Source organism: Girardinichthys multiradiatus, chromosome 13 (genome assembly GCF_021462225.1).
Source record: "Girardinichthys multiradiatus isolate DD_20200921_A chromosome 13, DD_fGirMul_XY1, whole genome shotgun sequence".
Taxonomy (NCBI): Eukaryota; Metazoa; Chordata; class Actinopteri; order Cyprinodontiformes; family Goodeidae; genus Girardinichthys; species Girardinichthys multiradiatus.
In genome coordinates, this window is record NC_061806.1 from 30933953 (window position 1) to 30957196 (window position 23244).

Genomic DNA, 23244 nt, shown 5'->3' on the forward strand with positions numbered 1-23244 from the left:
TGGGAATTTCTGATCCATTTGAGAAAAGTTCTGGCTGTATGTTTAGATTCTTTGTCCTGCTGTGTTGCACCTTTCACCTCATCAATGGCTTTCTTATTGTCACTATTCTATCAAGGCCAGATTTTTGTTGGGCAAAATTCTTAATTTTCCTGTCAGCAGATTTTTTTCTCCCAGTAGATGGTTGGCAGTTGTGTCACATGCTTTCCATTTTCAGATGAATTGAGCAGTGCTCTGTGTGATGTTTCAAAGCTTGGGGTATAATTTATAAACTAACCCTTCTCCACAGATTCATGCCTGAACTGTCCTGTGTGTTCATTCTTTGCAATGCTGTTTCTTAACTCATCTTCCAATAATGTTCTAACCAACCTTCAAGGCCTTCATAAAACATTGTTATTTATGTGGAGTGGAGCTTAAATCAAACTCAGGGGGACTCTATTTACTAATTAGGTTACTTCTGAAGGCAGTGGGTTGCATTGGCTTTTATTTTAGGGTATTGGAATAAAGCAGGGTGAAAACGTCCAATTTTATTTGTAAAAGATTGTAAAAATGGTTTACCCTTTTCCACCACATCACAATTATGCACTGCTTTAGTCTATTACACAAAATTACAATACAATAAAATATGCTGAGGTTGATAAAATGTGAAAAGTAAAAAGGACCCAATGTAAAACCATAAAATGAGCCAAAACTAAAACTAACAGACCATAGACAGATAAATATGAATAGGAGATAGTAATGATTGTCAACAGTATAATCCAAATAAGATGATCATGTTTTGTTTCAGCAGTGCTACTCACATCCCTGTTAGCAGCTCATCATTAGACATGCCATTTTCCTTAGAATGATCTCTTTTTCATTGAATCATTAGGGGTGTTTGTCAGTTTCAGGGTTGTCAGTTGGTTTGATGTTAAATCTGATAAGAAAGTTGCAGAAGCTCAGCAGGAAGCCCATATGATGCAAAGATCTTGATTAATGTCCTCCAGTTACCAATAATTTTGTTCAGTGGTTCAGTGACAAGAGTGATTGACATGCAACGACAACATTATAAGTTAATTCCCAGCTTCTCCATCACATTTTGTAGCACTAAACCCCGGGTTGCCTATCAATCTGTGTTATGGGATATGGTGTGTTGAGAGCGCAGGTGGATGAATATGGTTATTGTGTAAACGTGTTATAAATTAGGATTATGACCTGAAAAATCTTCTAAAAGTCTTTACTTTTTCTCTTCCCCAGCAGCTCCATATTGCAGATCCTTTGTCCAATTCTTCCAGGTCATCTACTCTGCACCTGTCTAAATCACCTCAGTCTTCTCCCTCTAACTTTGTCTCTAGACAGCTCAACCTAGACTGTCCTTCTGAAATATTAAAATCTAACCCTGTCAATGAAAGCTTACAATTAATATTTTTTCATATTTAGTTCCCTGTCTTGTCTGTTTGTTTGTGTGATTTAAGGGACTACATTTGCATTCTCATCATTATCTAGTAAACCTTCCCTTTCATTAGATTGTGCCGTGCTTCTACAGCAATTTTTTATGCTCTTATCAGAGCATACTTTGACCTCTCCAAGCTTTCCTTAGCCTACTTACTTATCACCTTACAAATCACATTGTCACCTCTCAACATCAAAATTCCATAGGGACTTGTGCCTAAACTCATCTGTCAACCTGTCCATCAACTGCTGCAAATATACAGGTCCTTCTCAAAATATTAGCATATTGTGATAAAGTTAATTATTTTCCATAATGTCATGATGAAAATTTAACATTCATATATTTTAGATTCATTGCACACTAACTGAAATATTTCAGGTCTTTTATTGTCTTAATACAGATGATTTTGGCATACAGCTCATGAAAACCCAAAATTCCTATCTCACAAAATTAGCATATTTCATCCGACCAATAAAAGAAAAGTGTTTTTAATACAAAAAACGTCAACCTTCAAATAATCATGTACAGTTATGCACTCAATACTTGGTCGGGAATGGAGGCAATCAGCCTGTGGCACTGCTGAGGTCTTATGGAGGCCCAGGATGCTTCGATAGCGGCCTTTAGCTCATCCAGAGTGTTGGGTCTTGAGTCTCTCAACGTTCTCTTCACAATATCCCACAGATTCTCTATGGGGTTCAGGTCAGGAGAGTTGGCAGGCCAATTGAGCACAGTGATACCATGGTCAGTAAACCATTTACCAGTGGTTTTGGCACTGTGAGCAGGTGCCAGGTCATGCTGAAAATGAAATCTTCATATCCATAAAGCTTTTCAGCAGATGGAAGCATGAAGTGCTCCAAAATCTCCTGATAGCTAGCTGCATTGACCCTGCCCTTGATAAAACACAGTGGACCAACACCAGCAACTGACACGGCACCCCAGACCATCACTGACTGTGGGTACTGGACTTCTGGCATTTTGGCATTTCCTTCTCCCCAGTCTTCCTCCAGACTCTGGCACCTTGATTTCCGAATGACATGCAGAATTTGCTTTCATCCGAAAAAAGTACTTTGGACCACTGAGCAACAGTCCAGTGCTGCTTCTCTGTAGCTCAGGTCAGGCTGCTTCTGCCGCTGTTTCTGGTTCAAAAGTGGCTTGACCTGGGGAATGCGGCACCTGTAGCCCATTTCCTGCACACAGCCTGTGCACGGTGGCTCTGGATGTTTCTACTCCAGACTCAGTCCACTGCTTCCGCAGGTCCCCCAAGGTCTGGAATCGGCCCTTCTCCACAATCTTCCTCAGGGTCCGGTCACCTCTTCTTGTTGTGCAGCGTTTTCTGCCACACTTTTTCCTTCCCACAGACTTCCCACTGAGGTGCCTTGATACAGCACTCTGGGAACAGCCTATTCGTTCAGAAATTTCTTTCTGTGTCTTACCCTCTTGCTTGAGGGTGTCAATAGTGGCCTTCTGGACAGCAGTCAGGTCGGCAGTCTTACCCATGATTGGGGTTTTGAGTGATGAACCAGGCTGGGAGTTTTAAAGGCCTCAGGAATCTTTTGCAGGTGTTTAGAGTTAACTCGTTGATTCAGATGATTAGGTTCATAGCTCGTTTAGAGACCCTTTTAATGATATGCTAATTTTGTGAGATAGGAATTTTGGGTTTTCATGAGCTGTATGCCAAAATCATCCGTATTAAGACAATAAAAGACCTGAAATATTTCAGTTAGTGTGCAATGAATCTAAAATATATGAATGTTAAATTTTCATCATGACATTATGGAAAATAATTAACTTTATCACAATATGCTAATATTTTGAGAAGGACCTGTAGAGGGGGCTCAGAGCTGAGGCCTGATGCAATAATAACCCCCACCTTGAACACATATGTCACTCCTACCACAGACCTCACCATTGTCTCACTGTCAGATTATATGTCCTGCACCACTGACATACAGGGGTTGGACAATGAAACTGAAACACCTGGTTTTAGACCACAATAATTTATTAGTATGGTGTAGGGCCTCCTTTTGCGGCCAATACAGCGTCAATTCGTCTTGGGAATGACATATACAAGTCCTGCACAGTGGTCAGAGGGATTTTAAGCCATTCTTCTTGCAGGATAGTGGCCAGGTCACTACGTGATACTGGTGGAGGAAAACGTTCCCTGACTCGCTCCTCCAAAACACCCCAAAGTGGCTCAATAACATTTAGATCTGGTGACTGTGCAGGCCATGGGAGATGTTCAACTTCACTTTCATGTTCATTAAACCAATCTTTCACCAGTCTTGCTGTGTGTATTGGTGCATTGTCATCCTGATACACGGCACTGCCTTCAGGATACAATGTTTGAACCATTGGATGCAAATGGTCCTCAAGAATGGTTCGGTAGTCCTTGGCAGTGACGCGCCCATCTAGCACAAGTATTGGGCCAAGGGAATGCCATGATATGGCAGCCCAAACCATCACTGATCCACCCCCATGCTTCACTCTGGGCTTGCAACAGTCTGGGTGGTACGCTTCTGTGGGGCTTCTCCACACCATAACTCTTCCAGATGTGGGGAAAACATTAAAGGTGGACTCATCAGAGAACAATACATGCTTCACATTGTCCACAGCCCAAGATTTGCACTCCTTGCACCATTGAAACCGATGTTTGGCATTGGCATGAGTGACCAAAGGTTTGGCTATAGCAGCCCGGCCGTGTATATTGACCCTGTGGAGCTCCCGACGGACAGTTCTGGTGGAAACAGGAGAGTTGAGGTGCACATTTAATTCTGCCGTGATTTGGGAAGCCGTGGTTTTATGTTTTTTTGGATACAATCCGGGTTAGCACCCGAACATCCCTTTCAGACAGCTTACTCTTGCGTCCACAGTTAATCCTGTTGGATGTGGTTCGTCCTTCTTGGTGGTATGCTGACATTATCCTGGATACCGTGGCTCTCAATACATCACAAAGACTTACTGTCTTGGTCACAGATGCGCCAGCAAGACGTGCACCAACAATTTGTCCTCTTTTGAACTCTGGTATGTCACCCATAATGTTGTGTGCATTTCAATATTTTGAGCAAAACTGCTCTTATCCTGCTAATTGAACATTCACACTCTGCTCTTAATGGTGCAATGTGCAATCAATGAAGACTGGCTACCAGGCTGGTCCAATTTAGCCATGAAACCTCCCACACTAAAATGACAGGTGTTTCAGTTTTATTGTTCAACCCCTGTATACTTCTTTGCCACAACTGACTTCCTTATATGCTTCTTTTCCATTGACGGTTCCAGCTCCACACAGCTCCACTCGTCCTCACTCTACTAAATGCATAATTTCACCCCTGCTCAGCCCTGATGGAACCTGCTCATGAGCAGGCTCCCAAAAAAGCCAATCCTGGGTCACAAAAAATAGTAATAGATACACTTTCAAAACAGGCTGAGTGGAGTGGAGCCAGCCAAATTAGAGCCCATGAAAAAGGGGCATTACAGTACCACAGTTCAGAAACATCTTTGACCCTCTCTGCACTTCTCCATTAACACTGTTAAAGCAAAGTTGTGGCACCCTTCTGTTTGGACCCCAGCCATGGCGACAACATGAAAGGCCAGTAAGAACTTTTCTAGAACTTTCAAAATAAATCGCATTAATCTACGTCCAGCACAGTCAGAAACAGGGAATAACGGCAGACTTCCCATGACGTCACTTGCTTGCCGTGACGTTGCTTTACTTTTCTCTCTGAGGTCTACAGAAGCAAACTGTGTTCCAGAGAGTTCCAAGCAGAGACCCTGTCTCTACAACGCAGAGTGGAGCAGTTTTCCCAGTCTGAGGGAAGGATAACGGGACCGCATTACCGTGGCTTCAGCAGTAACGTACAGTTTGGCCGGCCCAGCAGAACGGGCCGCCCCACTCCACAGCTACAGAGGTTAGCTGCAAGGTAACCCTTTGCTCACTGTGGATGCTTTCCTTAACTTCGTTGCCCCAGACAACTTTTCCTCTGCACGGTTCACGTAAGAGGTTGTGTTTTGGGCAGAGAGAAGTAGTTTAGAATGAAATAATCTAAACATTTTTCGTTTTATAATGTTTGGTTTTGTATGTGTTGAAAACTCAGCCATCTTAGTGCTAGCAGATTATCTGTTCAGCACATGTGCTCAGTTTATGTCTTCTGTGTTTGTTTTTTTTAAGTTAAGACAAACTTTATTTGAAGGGTGATTTTAAACACAGAAGATCGGCCAGAACGCGCTGTCCACGTTTATGCATTGCAACCCTTTTTATTAGTGGTATTTTAAAGGTATGTGTTTGATTCTGATGATAAGCTACAAGCTTCTTTTGTTAGCTCCAAACGCTAACAGCTAAGAACACGTGTTTGCCTGCTAAATTTACATTTACCCAAAAAGGTTGTTAGTTTTCAAGCTAGGAAATAATATTTATCCAAATATTATTTTACTAAACTTGATAACTAATTAAACACCATTATGCCCCATTTCTCAAAGATTTGTTTTCCTTAAATATTTTACTATTTCCTTATGATAATATTTCTTTAAATATTATTTTAATAAATAAAGGCAGCTAATTAAACACCATTGAGAATTGGTCATCCAGAAGGTTGGTTTTATTCAGCAAACCATTCTTTAAAATATTATTTTATTAAACTAATGTTTTAGCTGATCTTGCACTGTGAATGGTTGTTTAAAGGTATACCAATTATTGCCTAAGTTGGTTCCAAGACTAACTTATCTTAATTTCCAGATTCTTCAAGATAATCCTTGGTTCTCAAACATAAATAACATTGCATGGTAATGTTGCATCATTCTTTCGGTCATGGTTTTCAACCATCTTTGATCAGCTTGTTTATATTGTTTATATTGTTTATATTTATATGATGCTGCACATCATTTCTAGCTTGATCTTTCAGCTTAACCAATTTATCCAGGTTGTTGAATACAACCACAAAAAGAAACCAATGCAAGTCTAGTCTCCTAGTACTTCTGTCTTTTGTCCTCATCTGACTAAGCTCTTCCTTTAAATACATTCATGCACTTCCTCATTCCAACACCAAGTATCCTTTTCTTGAAATACATTAGAATTCAGTCGTAAAACTCCAAAATACAAAAAACTATTTAAGGGACTAAATTTACAAAAGCATATTACTTAAACTCTGTAATTCAGCAACACACAAATAACTAAAATATAATCTAGTGATTCAAGTTTTAGAAACTCTTTTTGTCTATAATGCAATTGTGAGCTTTGCATATACAGTAATCCGAGCTTTTGTTCAAAGTTCAATATTTTGAAGTCTACTGCATCAGGACTTTAACATTCAAGTGACAGATATAACAAAATTTAATAAAGTAAAAATTTTATAAAAAAAGACTTTTTCTTTTTTGTTTTCACTTGACTTCATCATGGTTCACACTGAGGGTTTGGTAGAAATTGGATTTTCACTGTGCAGATGATATTACTGCTTGCAGATTCTGTTTCCATGTTGTCTTTACTTAAATGCAATTTAGTTTTACGTAGGCTAACATCTGCATATCATCACATGTTTACTTTATTTTATATAAACAGTTTTTGCAAACTTTACACGACTTTAGGCACTCACCACATAACACAAAAAGAACCGCAGATATACAGTCATGTTTAATGAATTAGAATATGTGTTCCAATGAGATTTGTCAGATTAAAGTAATGAACAGTTTTTAGGCAGGTATTAAAAAATCTTCACATTAAGCCCACATTTCTGTGTTGAAAATTGTGCTTTTTGCTAGTCTGATGTAATATTTTTATCTTAAATTCATGTTTTCATTAGCTGTATGTGGACAGTCCTCATAATTAATAGAAATTAAGGGAGCTGGTGCATATCTCCAGCAGTCAATAAGCAAGAAGTATGGTACACCCTGGACAGGTCACCAGTGCAAAACAGAGACACACAGAACAAATCATGCACACCAACAGCCATGTTTTGGGACTGTAGGAGAAAGCCAGAATACCCAGAAAGATCGTAGAAAGACCCCAGGCCAGGATTTGAACCAAGGACTTTTTTTGCTGCAAGGCAAGGGTGCTTCCAACTGTGCCACCATGCAGCCCTACATATTTTCCAACACTGTTAAATTCTGAAAATGTAATGGATCCGCACTGATAAAATATACTTTATTTAATTAACAGTGCAAAATCTGACTCCGCTAAGAGGGTTTGACACATATCTGACACAGACAAGGTTTAAAAAAACAGTTGTTTGGTCAAATAGTAATAGCAAAAAGTCTTTGTGGCAAATCTTGTTAAAAGGTCAAATGCAAAACCACTTAGTGGCAGTGAAGAGCAAGTAAAGCCACACTAAGCTTGTAGGATATCTGCTCCTCCCCTTCTGGTTGGTTCTGGCAGCTCATTGTCTGCATCTGCAACGCATTCTCCTAATGAGCTCATGGGCTTCTTAAGGTAGCTGCTGATACAGACCTTTGCTGGAACATAACCTCAGTTATGTGGACTCCTGTCTGTCTGCCTATCCGTCTGCCTGCCTGTCGACCTGCCTATCTGCCTACCTGCCTGCCTGTCGACCTGCCTATCTGCCTACCTGCCTACCAACATCTGGTAATACTCCCTCCTAAGGACTGCACTGTAAATATTCTCATCACCAGTACTCTCTATCTCTCTCCTTGGATTCCTGGGTTTACCTCCTCCTCTTCTGGCTTCTGGACAACTCCAACTCAAGATTCCTTAAACAAAGTCTACAGTAGAAATAAACCTCATTTACCGTCTTATCCTGTGTGCTGAGTCTGTTTCATCCTCTGGTTTTGTTCTAATTCGACTATCTAAGCAATTCATGATAGTATGTTCCAGCCATCTAACATGTCGAAGAACAATTCAGATGATGAACAGACTTCCTTAAAGGAACGCCTACAATCTACTGAAACCATGCTTCAACAGCTACTGCAACAACAAAGGACTACGGATTCTCATCTCACAGAACTTGGTGGTGTGGTTCATGCTTTAAGCGAAATCATAACCAAACTCTCACCTGCCTCTTCCAATCCTCCAGCTCGTTTAGAGAATCCTCAGCCACCCACAATTCTATCTTCTGGGATCCGAAAGCCTGACTTCCGTCCGTCTGAACTGTTTGATGGTGATCCTAATAACTTTGGTGGTTTTTCAATCCAGTGTGAATTAGCATTTAGTCGTTCCCCCTCCCTTTTCCCTACTGCTGCCTCCAAGATTACTTATATTGTTACCTCGCTAAAGGGATCTGCTCTGCGCTGGGCGCACGCCTATTTGGCATCTAACCCTGTTGAGTCTCTTAGTTATGCCATTTTTTTCAGTCACTTCAAGAGAGTCTTTGATCAACCACTCCAGCAGGAGGCAGCGGCTAAGAAGATACTCACCCTCAAACAGGGAAGGAGAGCATTGGCTGAGTTTGCCATCGACTTCCGGGTGGCAGCGCAGGAGCTGGGTTGGGATGAAGCGGCACTCAAGGGTATTTTTGTTAATTCCCTTGCAGATCAAGTAAAGGACCAGTTGGTTTTGAGAGATGAACCCGAAAGACTGGATGAATTAATCAACCTATCGATCCGCATTGACAACCGTCTAAGAGAGAGACAAACAGAAAGGAACTACAATTCACAGTGGCAGCACTCTCTGGCGCCTCGAACCACTTTCCTCGACGCACCCACTTCCTCTTCAGAGGGATTTGCGGAACCGGAGCCGATGCAGATTGGTCACACTCGACTCTCCCCAGAGGAACGACAATGCCGCTTTGAGGGTGGTCTTTGCCTATATTGTGGACAAGGAGGACATTTTATCACAAGATGCCCCAAGAAGGGAAAAGAGAGGGCTCGTCAATAGGTCAGGGGACTTTGATGAGCATATCCCATTCTTCCCCTGTCTCTCGTCTGTGTTTTCCGGTCACTATTATTGTTGGCCAAGAGAAGTTTCCTGTTGACGCTTTTATTGATTCTGGTGCTGAACAGAATCTTATTTCCTCGGATCTGGTTGATAAACTTCAAATACCCTCTCAGCCTCTCAACAATTCCCTTTCTGTCACTGGCATCACTGGTCAAACCATGTCTCAAGTGAGATTTAAAGTGCCTCAGCTTTACATCATCACCTCTGGTAACCATCATGAATGGGGTGAGTTCTTTGTTGTCTCTTCCATCTCTCCACAATTAGTTTTGGGGTTTCCCTGGTTGCAGAAACATAATCCCGTTATTAATTGGGGGGAGGGCAGAGTAGAGAGATGGAGTAATCTCTGTCTCCAGAACTGCTTAAAGACTGCTGTCTCTCACTCAAACTCAAACCTTCTGAGCCTGTTGATCTGTCCAAAGTTCCACCTGAATACCACAATCTCGCACCTGTGTTTAGCAAACGAGGGGCTCTTTCTTTACCTCTGCATCGCCCCTATGACTGCCCTATTGATCTCCTCCCAGGCACTCCGCTACCATCCAGCAGACTCTTTAATCTCTCCGGACCCGAGAGAAGGGTCATGAAAGAGTACATTGAGGATTCTTTAGCATCTGGGATCATTCGTCCGTCTATCTCCCCTGTTGGCGCCGGATTCTTCTTCGTGGGTAAGAAGGACAGCACATTAAGACCTTGTATTGATTATAGAGGATTGAATCAAATCACTATTAAAAATAAATACCCACTACCACTTATTGATTCCATACATGAACAATTACATTCTGCCAAGATCTTCACTAAACTCGACCTGCGCAATGCTTACCATTTGGTCCGGACCCGAGAGGGTGATGAGTGGAAAACAGCTTTCAAAACCCCCCTAAGACATTTTGAGTATTTAGTTATGCCTTTCAGGTTGACTAAAGCATCTGCTGTTTTCCAGGCTCTTATTAATGATGTTCTTCGTGACTTTCTCAACTTCTTTGTTTTCGTTTATCTGGATGACATTTTGATTTTTTCCCAGGACATAGAACAACATCGCCAGCATGTCAGAACAGTTCTCCAGAGGCTTTTTGAGAATCAACTCTTTGTTAAAGCCGAAAAGTGCGAATTCAGTGTCACATCTGTGTCTTTTTTGGGTTTTATTTTTGAGACAGGCAGGTACAGAACTGATCCCGAGAAAACCAAGGCAGTGGCAGAGTGGCCTACTCCAACTGATCGCAGGCAACTTCAAAGGTTCTTGGGATTTGAAAATTTTTATAGGAGGTTTATAAGGAACTACAGTCAGGTCACTGCACCTCTCACTCAACTCACCTCCTCTCTGAAAACGTTCCATTGGACTCCTGAGGCAGAAAGGGCATTTGGGGAATTAAAGACTCTATTTTCTTCAGCACCCATATTGACCCATCCTGATCCATGTGCACAATTTATTGTAGAGGTTGATGCTTCTGACATTGGAGGTAGGGGCTATTTTATCTCAACGGTCTCCTCTGGATGATAAAGTACATCCATGTGCCTATTTTTCTCGTCGCTTGTCTCCAGCAGAGCAAAATTATGATGTGGGCAACCGTGAACTGTTAGCCATCAAGTTGGCGCTTGAGGAATGGCGGCATTGGTTAGAGGGTACTGAAGTCCCTTTTCTCATTTGGACTGATCATAAGAACCTCTCCTACATTCAAAATGCCAAGAGACTTAACCCCAGACAAGCCCGTTGGTCTCTGTTTTTTGCTTGTTTTCATTTTTCTATCTCCTATAGACCCGGTTCCAGGAACATTAAGCCTAACGCTCTCTCTCGCCAGTTCTCTCATTCTGACCAACTCAAGACTGAAGCTTCCATCCTACCGGATTCTTGTATTGTGGGCGCCCTCACCTGGGCCATTGAAAAGGACATCAGGGAGGCACAGAGGTCCGAACCTGACCCAGGTACTGGCCCAGTGGGCAAGCTGTTCGTTCCCAACTTTGTCGTCAATAAAGTTCTGGATTGGGTGCACAACAATAAATTGACTTGTCATCCTGGGGTGACTCAAATGATCACATTTACCAAAAGGTATTTCTGGTGGCCGACTATGAACCTCAACATCAAAGATTTTGTTGCAGCTTGTCCCACATGTGCTCGAAACAAGAACACTAATCAACCCCCTGCTGGTCTTCTTCAACCTCTGCCCACCCCTAGCCACCCCTGGTCCCACATTTCCGTTGATTTCATCACTGGTCTCCCGCCATCTGACGGTAACACAGTCATCCTTACTGTTGTTGACAGATTCTCTAAAACAGCCCATTTTGTTCCTTTACCCAAGCTTCCGTCTGCATTGGAGACTGCCCAACTCCTGGTTCTCCACGTTTTCCGCATCCATGGCATACCTTTGGGCATTGTTTCTGACCGAGGCCCGCAGTTCATCTCGCAAGTTTGGAAGGAGTTTTGCAAAGCTCTTGGTGCCTCCGTAAGTCTTTCGTCTGGATACCACCCCCAATCTAATGGACAGACAGAAAGATGCAACCAGGAACTTGAAGTTGCCTTGAGGTGCATAAAAAATGACAACCCCTCTTCTTGGTGCAAACATCTCACATGGATCGAATATGCTCACAACACACATACTTACTCTGCTACTGGTTTGTCCCCCTTTGAGGCCTCACTGGGCTATCTACCCCCGCTGTTTCCCAGAGTTGAATCTGACATTCTGGTCCCCTCTGTTCAGCATTATGTTTCCAGGTGTCGTAGGATCTGGCAACAGACCAGGAGGACCCTCCTACGCACCCTGGAACAAAATAAGAGGTTCGCTAACCGTCACCGTTCTGCTGCACCTGTCTACTGCATCAATCAGAGAGTCTGGCTTTCCATCAGGAATATTAAATTAAAAGATACTTCTAGAAAGTTGGCCCCCCGTTTCATTGGCCCTTTTCTCATCGAGAGGATCATCAACCCATCTGCGGTGAGACTCAAACTACCATCTTCCATGCACATTCACCCTACTTTCCATGTTTCCCAGATCAAGCCAGTCTCGGAAAGCCCCCTGAGTCCTCCCACCAAGCCCCCTCCTCCTGCTCGACTCATTGATGACCATCCTGCATATACGGTCAATCGTATCCTGGATGTTCGGCGTAGGGGGCGTGGTTTTCAATATCTTGTGGATTGGACAGGATATGGACCTGAAGAGAGAACCTGGGTTCCCCGTTCTCACATCCTGGACCCTGCTCTCATCACGTCCTTTTACAAACGCCATCCTGAAAAGCATTCTGGATTGCCTGGAGGCAATCGTTGAGGGGAGGGTACTGTAGGATCTCTGCTCCTCCCCTTCTGGTTGGTTCTGGCAGCTCATTGTCTGCAGCTGCAACGCATTCTCCTAATGAGCTCATGGGCTTCTTAAGGTAGCTGCTGATACAGACCTTTGCTGGAACATAACCTCAGTTATGTGGACTCCTGTCTGTCTGCCTATCCGTCTGCCTGCCTGTCGACCTGCCTGTCGACCTGCCTATCTGCCTGCCTGCCTGCCAACATCTGGTAATACTCCCTCCTAAGGACTGCACTGTAAATATTCTCATCACCAGTACTCTCTATCTCTCTCCTTGGATTCCTGGGTTTACCTCCTCCTCCTCTGGCTTCTGGACAACTCCAACTCAAGATTCCTTAAACAAAGTCTACAGTAGAAATAAACCTCATTTACCGTCTTATCCTGTGTGCTGAGTCTGTTTCATCCTCTGGTTTTGTTCTAATTCGACTATCTAAGCAATTCATGATAAAGCTAAATCAAGAAAAAGGAAGCACATGTTCTGTTCATGGAATTGTTCTACTTAGAAATATGAATTCATTGACAGACGAGTTTATTATAAAAAATGCACTGATGGAATGGATTTTTACATTTCTTCATAGTTACTTTTAGCCCTTTTTTTTCCAAATGTAGAAAATAGTTCTCTTTTTTCTATTTATTTTTTACCGCATCCCATAAACTTGAACAAATAGGACTTCAGAGGAACTACAATGTTTCAACATTAGTGCACATCCTGCTACACAGACACCCTCATTACTTTGGAAAAGAAAAGGTTTATGGTTATGAAAGAGGTTAGTTGTTGGTCGCAGTTTAATAACAAAGTTGACTTTGTTTTATTCTATTCTCACAAGTGCTTTTGCTGCTTCAACAAAACCACAAGCACTTATCAATAAACACTAGGAACCATTTTTGTATATTGAACAATAGAAAACTCTATAAGGACTGGATAAACCACAACTGTGATGGGCATAATTCAAGGAGTCAAGCACACTTATAATTACTGCAACATTTTCGGGCATAAATGAGAACATCAAACAAACAATAAATGTGTCAAAGGTTAATCTGATGAAACTCTTACCTGCAGGATTTGAACAGCTGTGACTGCTCCGTCAGATGCTTCAGAGGAAATAAAAGAGGCAGAAATGAAACCTGTATACAGGATCCCCCACATCACTGTTCCTTTAGGTGGTTTTTATTGCTTAAAACACGTGTGTCTGTGTCCTCTCTCTATCACTCACTCACTCACTCACACACACACACACACACACACACACACACACACACACACACACACACACACAGTCACTTCTCTCTTTCATGTATCATGTTTGCTACTTCATCTTAGTTTCTGCCAGACTACTTCTCTTTGCCTGGTTTCTTTCCTTGCTAATGTCACTCGAATCTAAATTTTACTTGTCATAAACATAAATTTGTCAAATAGATGTTCGAGTTGTTAGTCTTTTCCGCACTCCAAAGGGGTCAAAAGCAAAGCGTCCTTTCAGCATAGTCCATTTTTTTAAGGTTTTGATTAAAGTCTTTAAACAAAATTTCTGTTCCTTAAAATAACGTGACTGTTTTGATGATTGTTCACTTATTTGTCTGCTTTATTTTCTGGTTGTTTGTGTGCATGCACATTAATTCAATCATTTGAGAAATGTGGTATTATTAAGATAAGGACAGTTGTAAAAGATTGAGTGTACCAGAGACATTGTTCAAACTGAAATGAACCAACACTTGTTGTTACCACATGTTTAACACTTTGCTGCAGTTTTTGGTAAACATGGTCATGATTGGCTATTAATAACTTCTAGAAAAGAAAAGCCATGACAGAAATTAAGGAAAAAGAGTGGCTTCTGATGCAACCCCTTCATCTGGAGTAATAAAAAATGTACATATAAAAAAGATAGCAGATGCTGTTCTAGACCACTGTAACTGAGCTAAATGTCACATGTATAAAAAGATGGAAAAGCCATACTCTAAAGTGAGTCAAATATCACTTTATTAACATCAAGTTGATGACTTTTAATATGTATTCTCCATTTTCTTTTCTGTTTTCTAGTAATGTTGAAACTGTTCAGCTACTTCCCTTTTTGCAGCTTCCTCAGAGTACTCGGGTCATTGCAAAAGGGGTTTATGAACTCTAAATGCTGCATTAGGTTATGTCAAGAAGCATCATCATGCAAGCAGAGTTTTTTTTAGCAATTTATTTCTGCTTCTCGTGTCCTGTTGTGGCATTCCAGGCGTACCGTCTGGAAAAGCTGGTTGCTCACATGTGCCAATGTGCCAAGTCGCCTTTGTTCTACAAAAAGGATGTCTGGAGATGGTATTCTAATTGCGTGATTGATGTTATTAAATCAGAGTTGCATCAGGCATCAATGTTTGCATTAATAAAATATAAACGTTGGTTTATATGACCTTCAACCTTATGATTATTTGTATGAGTGCGTGTGTCATCTAAAATTGGGAAGATGATACAATGTTGAGAAGAGTAGAAACCTTGCATCACTCAGCACCTAACAACAGCAAGGGGCAGGTAGCCCTGACCAAAGCTAGGCAGACAGACACCAGGCACCCCAATAGACTACCCAAATGTCCAACATAGAGGCAGGTCAGCAGCTAAGCACAGGAGTGGCAGGGCCTAGGCCAGACAGCCACAGGGAGAGATGCAAGGTACCTACACCCCCTACCCAACCCCTCCATCACATCCCCCATAGTAGGTAAAGCCAGAAACCCAGCCACTGTGGTAGCCAGGTTCCTGCACAAACCCCCAGCAGCAGAATCGCCCGGCACTAGGGAGAAGGTGGAAGACTTTTACTAGATGATTTATCCAAACAGAAATGAAGCCTTGTGTGTTCTTACCACCTGTTAAACTCTTCAATGCAAGATTTGGTAAACAGGATTATGTTTGGCTTTTTATAACTTCCAATAAAGGAAAGTAAAGACAGAAATTGAGGAAGTAGAGTGGCTTCTGATGTAACTCCCTCATCCACTGTAATAAAATATTTACATATAAATAAAGACAGTAGAGGCTGTTCTAGACCACTGTGACTGAGCTGAATTGGCACGCAGAAATGATGGATAAAGTAATGCTCTGAGGTTGGTCAGATATGTAGAGGTTTATGTATAAAGACTTTCAGAAACAAATAATAGTAAAATGCAATAAAACAGTGTTACAGAACAAGTCTCATACAGCTCTAGCAGCTTTCTAAGGTACAACAGCAAACTTTTTCACATTAGGGCAGACCTGCCATTCACCTTTCAACCAGCAGAGTGTAGCAAAGCAAACCTTTTGTTTGTTCAGTTTCTAATCTGGTTAAATTGGAAGAAAATCCAGAATATTACTTTAAAAAACCAACACTCTTCAAATATCTGTTTTTTTAACAACAAATTTACTTCTTTTGTTATGTATTCTTGGAGGTTTTTACTGTTCTTGAGTAATGTTGAAACTGTTCAGTTTCTTCCTTTTTTGCGGCTTCCTCAGGGTACTTAGTCATTGTAAAATTTGCTCATGAACTCTGAATGTTGCAATAGGTCATGGAAGGAAGTCTTTCAGCAAGATTCAGTTTAAATATAACCTGCATTAGCATTAATGTGAACATAGCTCCATGTTTTTCCATATTTTACAACTAGGTCATCTTCTTAAAAGTTACAGAAAAAATAAAGCAAAACCTTAAGATCATTACGTTGTCTTGTTGTAGAAAAATTTGTTTTTACCAAGACAGAAACCAATGATTATCACTCAGAATCAGCTTTATTATAATCTTGCAAGAGAGAAGGATTTTTTACAGCACTGGAGATGCGCTCAGTAGTGCTGCCAAATCGTTCTGCCTAGACAAAGCAAATGTTCTCCTTATAAGCTACAACAGTTTTCAAGGTAACTCTCATGAGACCCACAGAGATGAGGTGAAACCTGTTGTCCCAGACATAATCTTAACAGTGTGGCATACATATCATCTCACACAGCTGCAAGCAGAAGGCTGAGAAACCATTACTCTTAGACTATATAAGAGAAGAATGGAACAACACTAAGGGGTTCTAAAACTTTTGTCAGTTCCTGTAGAGTATCAACGAGCAAATCAAGCAAGGCACTAAAAATTTCCATAACAATCCACCCTCTTCGATTATAACGAAAGTTTCATGTTATCGAACACCCAAGAAAATTTTTACTGAATGACAATGAAGGAAAATACAAGAAAATGAATTTCAAAATGTGAATTGATTAGTAATAAAATGAATAATAAAAACGAATCAAAAATTGATTAAATGAAACGAGTAGTAATAAAAATTGACTAAATAATGTAAAATGAATAATGAAACATTATTACAAAGCTAAACACTACAACAAATCTACAATAACTGTCATCCTGTTTGTTGGAAACAATTTGTCACTCTGATGGAAACAAAACATCTCTCCAATCAACAACCTTTTAAGGAATGATCAGATAAAATGAATACACAAATAATATAAAGAATTCAAACATCAAAAAAATTAAATAAAGAAAATATAGTAGAATATATTAGTACACCAATATACTAGCAAAATGAAATCATGAGTTATTATCTACAATGTGTGTGTTCGGTACACATCTACATCATTAGAATTAGGAGGATTATTTCAGACTCATCAGAGCAATCCAAGGGTTCCCCTTCACCTGTGAAGAGGGCATCTGATATGACCTAGAGGTAATCAATCTATTAATTAGAGTACGCAGGCAGGGCACAGCAAATGAGGATACTTGCGAAGGTGGCAAAATAAGTCATACCTGCAATAATAAAACCCTTCCATTTATCAAAGGTAGCAGTAAACCAATCAGACAAAGAATCGGCACCAGAGTCAAGGTACCAGGGTGCATAATCCATCCAGAGCTCTGGTTACTGAACCATCAGGACCTGTTATTTGGAATAAAAGTACAACATAAAGGACCAAAACATGGCACAAACACCTCCCTTTTCAGCCAACAACATGTCTAAAGCAATTCTGTTTTGCCAAGAAATGAGAGAACTGGAGGATAATTGGTCAGTTACGCTGACCATTAGATCTCTTGTGATGTTTGCTAAGCGCTGCATATTGTAGTGGACATAATTACTGCCATCAACGTTTTTGTTAGGAGTAATCTAAAGAAATATTGATTCAAACCCATTGACTACAGGATTGGCTAACTTATACTCATCTGGAACACCACGTTGGAGAGTAGTGAAAAGTTGTGGTCTGGCTGAAGAACAGGCAATACACTCTGTCATGTTATTGCTTTTAGCGTAAATGTTATCCATTCTAACCAGGTGTTTTTGTCAGAAAATCCAGTTTCAACCTGCAATATTACTTCAGGTGATGAGACATTTAAGTAAGTGACCAATGCTTGAGGAGGTGTGGTTGGGCTAGGAGAAGAGCTAACACCAGTAATATCTAGAACTTCATCAGGAGGTTTAGGTTGATCCACAAACTGAATTCGAAACAATCCCAGTGGGTCTCTTCCAGAGACATCAGCTCCTAAAATCAAAACAAGTTCATTAAGTTCTGCAAGATTAACAGTAGGCCAGGGATTCTTCCACATTTCTCTGACAGTTATTACCAGGGGATTATATCTAGTAGTGTCAGCTCGTTGGGTGGACTTGTCTCTAATCAAACGGATGTGTTGCTGTAGGCCCTGTGGAATATTGTTAGAGTCCGGGTTCACATAACCTTTTGGATTTGAATTCCAGTACACAAATGTACACATCTGCATTCTGAAACCAACTGTCATAACCTCAGCAGGGGACCACATCACAGAGGTCAATCCTTGCTGCCACTGTGGTATTCTTAGGGTTACCTTTATGGTTACCTGTCTCAGTTGTTCTGATGTGGAGACAGCTCTGTCACACCTGATAAGCTTTGATAAAAAAAAAAAAAACATGGAAAGAATAAACCAACATAACATAACAATGATGAAGACAGAGAGCAAACATGCAAAAGTCCCATCTTCTGTACATCTTCAATTTGGAAGACTTGAGGTAGATAAAAGACATCTTCTTCTCATCCGTGATCTTATTTAAAGCAAATGTTGCACTGCCCAAGGGATTATTACGCCCATTGTAAAAACAGTGTTCTTCACCCACCTCTTCAATCACTCTCCAGTGCTTAGCTTACAGTTTGGCTTGTGGTGGGCCGTTGTCTTTCATGGGGTGATCTCCTTTCTTTACATCCTGTAATGGTTGGAGCAGGCCTAGTGCTCTAGCCTGTTGGCTTGGGCCGACGTCCCTCAAGAGTGGAGTCATCTGGTGGATTAGGAAGCTGTCTGTGGTAAGCATAATCCATTTGTGGCTCTGACCTCCTCTGTGTCTGTCTACTTCACAGGTGTTTTCATAATGGATTAGAGTACACTCAAGTTTGTATCTTTCATTATAGGACATTGATGAAAACACTTTGGTGCCACAGAGCTGGAACAGACGCAGATGCTTATTGAGGTTTGGTCCTTAAAAGTGTAGTCTAACAGATTATTATACTTTTAAGTGTGTAGCAGTGTAATAGCTGGACATTTTTCCCATTCAGGTGAAGAGGATCCGCCCACCTTTGGAGCTCATTTGTCCTCTGTAAGAAGTTAAGGGTCGTCTCATGACTTTATATGCAAAACAGTAGACCATCATATGAAATTGAAATGTTTTTTCAGTCCCTAAAGCTCCCTGTAAAACAGCTGTACAATGTGTATTTAAAAGAAAACAGAAAAACATGTAATCAAAAAGGAATATCAAAAAATGCAGCTGCAGAAAACACAAATTGAAATCCAACTGCAGTTAAATGTGGGTTAGGTGGATGTTTTTTTTAACAAAATATGTCTAACTTTTGTATTTTTACTTGCAGGCTATACAAAACAATTAATGAAATGCAAGGACTGTTGTCTTTAGTTGGGGAGTGATTGGTAAATCAGAAATTATTATAACATATTGCATCTCTAACTGCTCGGCCATCTCTTGTCAGAGACGTGATGTGGTGTTGGACCCCAGGTTGCAGACAGGCAGGAAGCAATGTGGCGTGGTGAGTAAACAGATTTAATAAATAAAATTCACTTTAGTAGTTGGTGGCAGAAACAGGCATGGACAGGCAAGCAAGACAGGTTTGGCAGAGCAGGCTTGGCATAAACACATGAACTGAGAAATTGTAATGTATCTGCGAGGAATGAAAAGAAAAGCAGTGTATATATGGAGCATGGTGCAGGTGAAACAAGGAGACTGATTGCATGGTGCAGGTGGACCGAATGAAGCTGTTTATTGGCTGACAGAGGTAGGGAATGGAAACAAAACATGGCTGGAGCAAAACACATATTCAAGAACATAATCAAACCTTAGAAACATAACTGTAACAGAATATAATCCAGAAAGCAATATGAACAAAATACAACAATCAGAAGAAACCAAACCTAAGCAAACACAGCACCACTTCTTAAACAATAAACAGAAGCAGGTTCCAAAATTTCAACTGTGAGAACAAAATAAGCGAAAAGCCCAAAACAAAAAACCAAACACCCCAACCCCAAATCATAACATCTCTCATGTAAAAGGCATGACCTACGTCATAATATGGAACAATTTGTTCATAAACAGGACAGTTGTTGCCTCTAATAGCTGCTATTAACAGCAGATATTATCTTCACAGTACAAAACTACAATTAGCCGCTAGAATAATGTTTAACTGTCAGCTCATCTTCTGATAGGTTAGTGGTTTCACCCAGTCAGAGTGACACATTATGGCTATCTGTGCAGACTCCATCGAGATGTTGTGACACTGTTGAATGCAGATTGGTTAAAGGTTAGCTTTGTCTGCAGGGGGATTACAAGATTTTTATCACAAATAGAAGGAAGTGTTAAATTAAATATGGAGGGAAAAAGCAGGAGGGAAAAGCCCAGAAAAGAATTTGAGAGGACAGTGTTACTCCACCACAAAGAAAATTATTGTCTAATGTAACATTTGTCTTTTCCAATTCAAACAAAGCTAATGGATCAATAACTGATGATAATGCAGGCTCAAAAATAGAAAGTTTCCATGACTGCCATTTCTTGGTTCATCCTATGATTCACAGATTGTACAGCCACCCTTCACAACAATACTGTGTAGCAGTGGTTTTCAGTATGACTCTATGAGTGTCTTACATTTTGGGTCACTCTTGTTTCCATGCCTCAGTTTATTGAAGCTTTGTTATGGTGTTAAATACTCATTAGCATTTCAATCAGTTTGGGGCCTGGACTTTGTCTGGGTCATTGAAACACCTTGATACGTTTTTTTAGACATTCTGTTCTAAATTTGTTGATCATTGTCCCGCTGTTGAACCAGTATAGGTCAAGCTTCAGCTTTCAGGCAGATGGCCTCAAATTTCACTCTAGAAGACTTTGATGTATAGCATTTGGTTGACTCAATGACTACAAAATGCTACGGTCCTGTGGTAGCAAAATACGCCCTCGTTATCACCCCTGTTAACCCGTGCTTGACAGTTAGAATGAGGTATTTGTGGTAATAAGCATCTTCTTTTTTTTTTTTATTTTGGCAAAGGAAACGGTAAGTAGCTATTTAAAATGTGCTTGTGCTGAGATCAAATAATCCCTACTGATGGGGAGACTGTAAAGTTCCAAAAATAAACTCAGGTTTTCACCAGTGGCGAACATGGTGTGGTCCATTATGGCCAGAATTATCCATTGTTGTATCATATAACCAAAGGCATTGTTCCATTAATATTATGGTTTATTCAAATACAACTTACACATAAGTCTTATTCCTATTAAAGAGAAGAGCCTTTCTCCTTCAAACCTAATCAATAAGCCAACTGTTCATTTTTCTCTTCTTGCTTTGTTAGATTGGCTGATTTGCAACTGTTATTCATTTTTTCCACTTGGGAGTACTGTTTCTAGCTGTAGAATGATGAACATAAGGTTATTAACAATCACATAGATTTTTTTAAGGGCTTTAAGATTCTTTTTCCCATGACCGTGGCTCAGATTGTTTCATGTGTTGAATCTACCCTCTAGTGGGATGGACAGGCAACTACAAATGTTAGAAATAAAAGCTGTGAACAGCAGCAACACAGAACATGCAGATTCAGAAGAGCCCACTGACCCTACAGACTAGAGAACAGCTCTCATTAGCAATGTCATGGGGCAATTAAGACTTTCTAATAGAATTTATTTTGTTTGAGGTACCCTTTTTTATAAAATAGATGTCTTTGATAACTGAAACAAACTAATCTTCATCAATAAACAAAAAGCATTTAATTGTATCAACATACATATATCCATGGGCATCAAACAAGCTTCACAAAAAATGGTTTTCTAATTTATAAGTAAATGATAGACCCAAAATTATTTTAGTTAAATATTAATCAAGTCTATTAGTCATCAAGGAAAAAAGGGTTGCAATGATTTAATAAGTATATTAGATCAAGCTTTAACATTTATAGAATGGCTTTATTGCTGATTATTAGGAAGAGTAAATATAATGTATAGTTAAATAGTTCTTCTAAACAGCTGTATTAGTGTAACATCCATTTTGGTAGAGCAGTGATGCTAGAGCTAAACATCGTGTTATAGATTGCTTTAAGATCATTCATCCAAGAGACCTGAATCAGGATCCTCTGTCTCGGAGATGTGCTGCAGACCACGCCTTACCATGCAGAATCAGCCGGTGAACACTGTGAACTTTATTCAGAAAATCCAGTTTAACAAATGATGATTCATCATCTGCTGATGTAGGAGCCTGCAGAGAGAAATAGATAGGAATTAGAAATCAACTAAGACCATTGGTTGTCTAGACTGTCTGTTACTAATGCTTCCTGCTAGGAAGATGAGTGATTAGGTAACGTGAAATTCTGTGTTTAAGTTTGAGGAAAGATTGAAACAAGATAAACTGCAGTGATGTGGCATGACAATGCCCTCCACAATTAGAGGAACCCCCAGTAAGTAAGGGGAAACAAACGTAACTAATTTAAGCTTTTAATTGCTGTAGCATCATCTTACACAAATCTAACTTTTAATTTGACCACATTAATTTAGTAGAGAAAAAAACAATCACACATTTAATTTTGGCAAATTCACAGGTGCTGTTCTTTTTGACGGCCGTAATATTTTCTATAAAATAAGTGTCCCGGAAACCGTTCTTTAATTTACACTTAAATTCATTCAGTTGATCAGAGTTTGTAGGAACTTCTAATTCGTAATTCACAACTTCTTGTTTCCCTGCCTACACATTTCTCTTGGCCACTCCTAAAAATTGGAAACACAAGAAAGGCAGATGTGTGTTGATCTTAATATGTCAGGATATGACTACAAGAAAAGTATAGGATGTTAAAGGTGGAATAAAATTATCCAAAGACTCACTATTATGCCTAATTAATACCTCCTATAAGTTTTGCCATCTCTACCCGTTCAACAGGGTCAGCTACGCGTCTTTGCAGATATCACCTTGCAGCCCAGAGTTTTTTGGATCGCCTCGGCTGTCCATACTAGCAGAGAAAATCGCCCTTCCAGTCAGAGGGTAAAACAATACAAAGGTTCTTTTAAAATGAAACAGTGAGAAAACATTTGCTGTTGTCCCACTTTGTATAATTTATCTCTCAGCGACAACAAGGATACATAAACTTTCTATAAATTTTGTAGAGAAATCACTTTATTCTTTCTTTTTGATTCTTTTCTTTTTCTCATTTCCTGAGTAGAGAGTGTATCAA

General features: G+C 40.3%; 1 protein-coding gene across 2 annotated transcripts in view; it reads right to left on the reverse strand.

The window, feature by feature from the left end:
• LOC124879940 (C3a anaphylatoxin chemotactic receptor-like) overlaps positions 1-13768 on the reverse strand; it is a 39236-nt gene extending 25468 nt beyond the window's left edge. The window contains exon 1 of one of the 2 annotated variants that reach the window (XM_047384800.1): positions 13641-13723. The gene's annotated coding sequence lies outside the window, so the exon portion shown is untranslated. Of the gene's footprint in view, positions 1-13640 lie in introns of both variants that reach the window. The other variant, XM_047384799.1, reaches the window with a different exon arrangement.
• Between the last annotated feature and the right edge of the window lie 9476 nt (positions 13769-23244).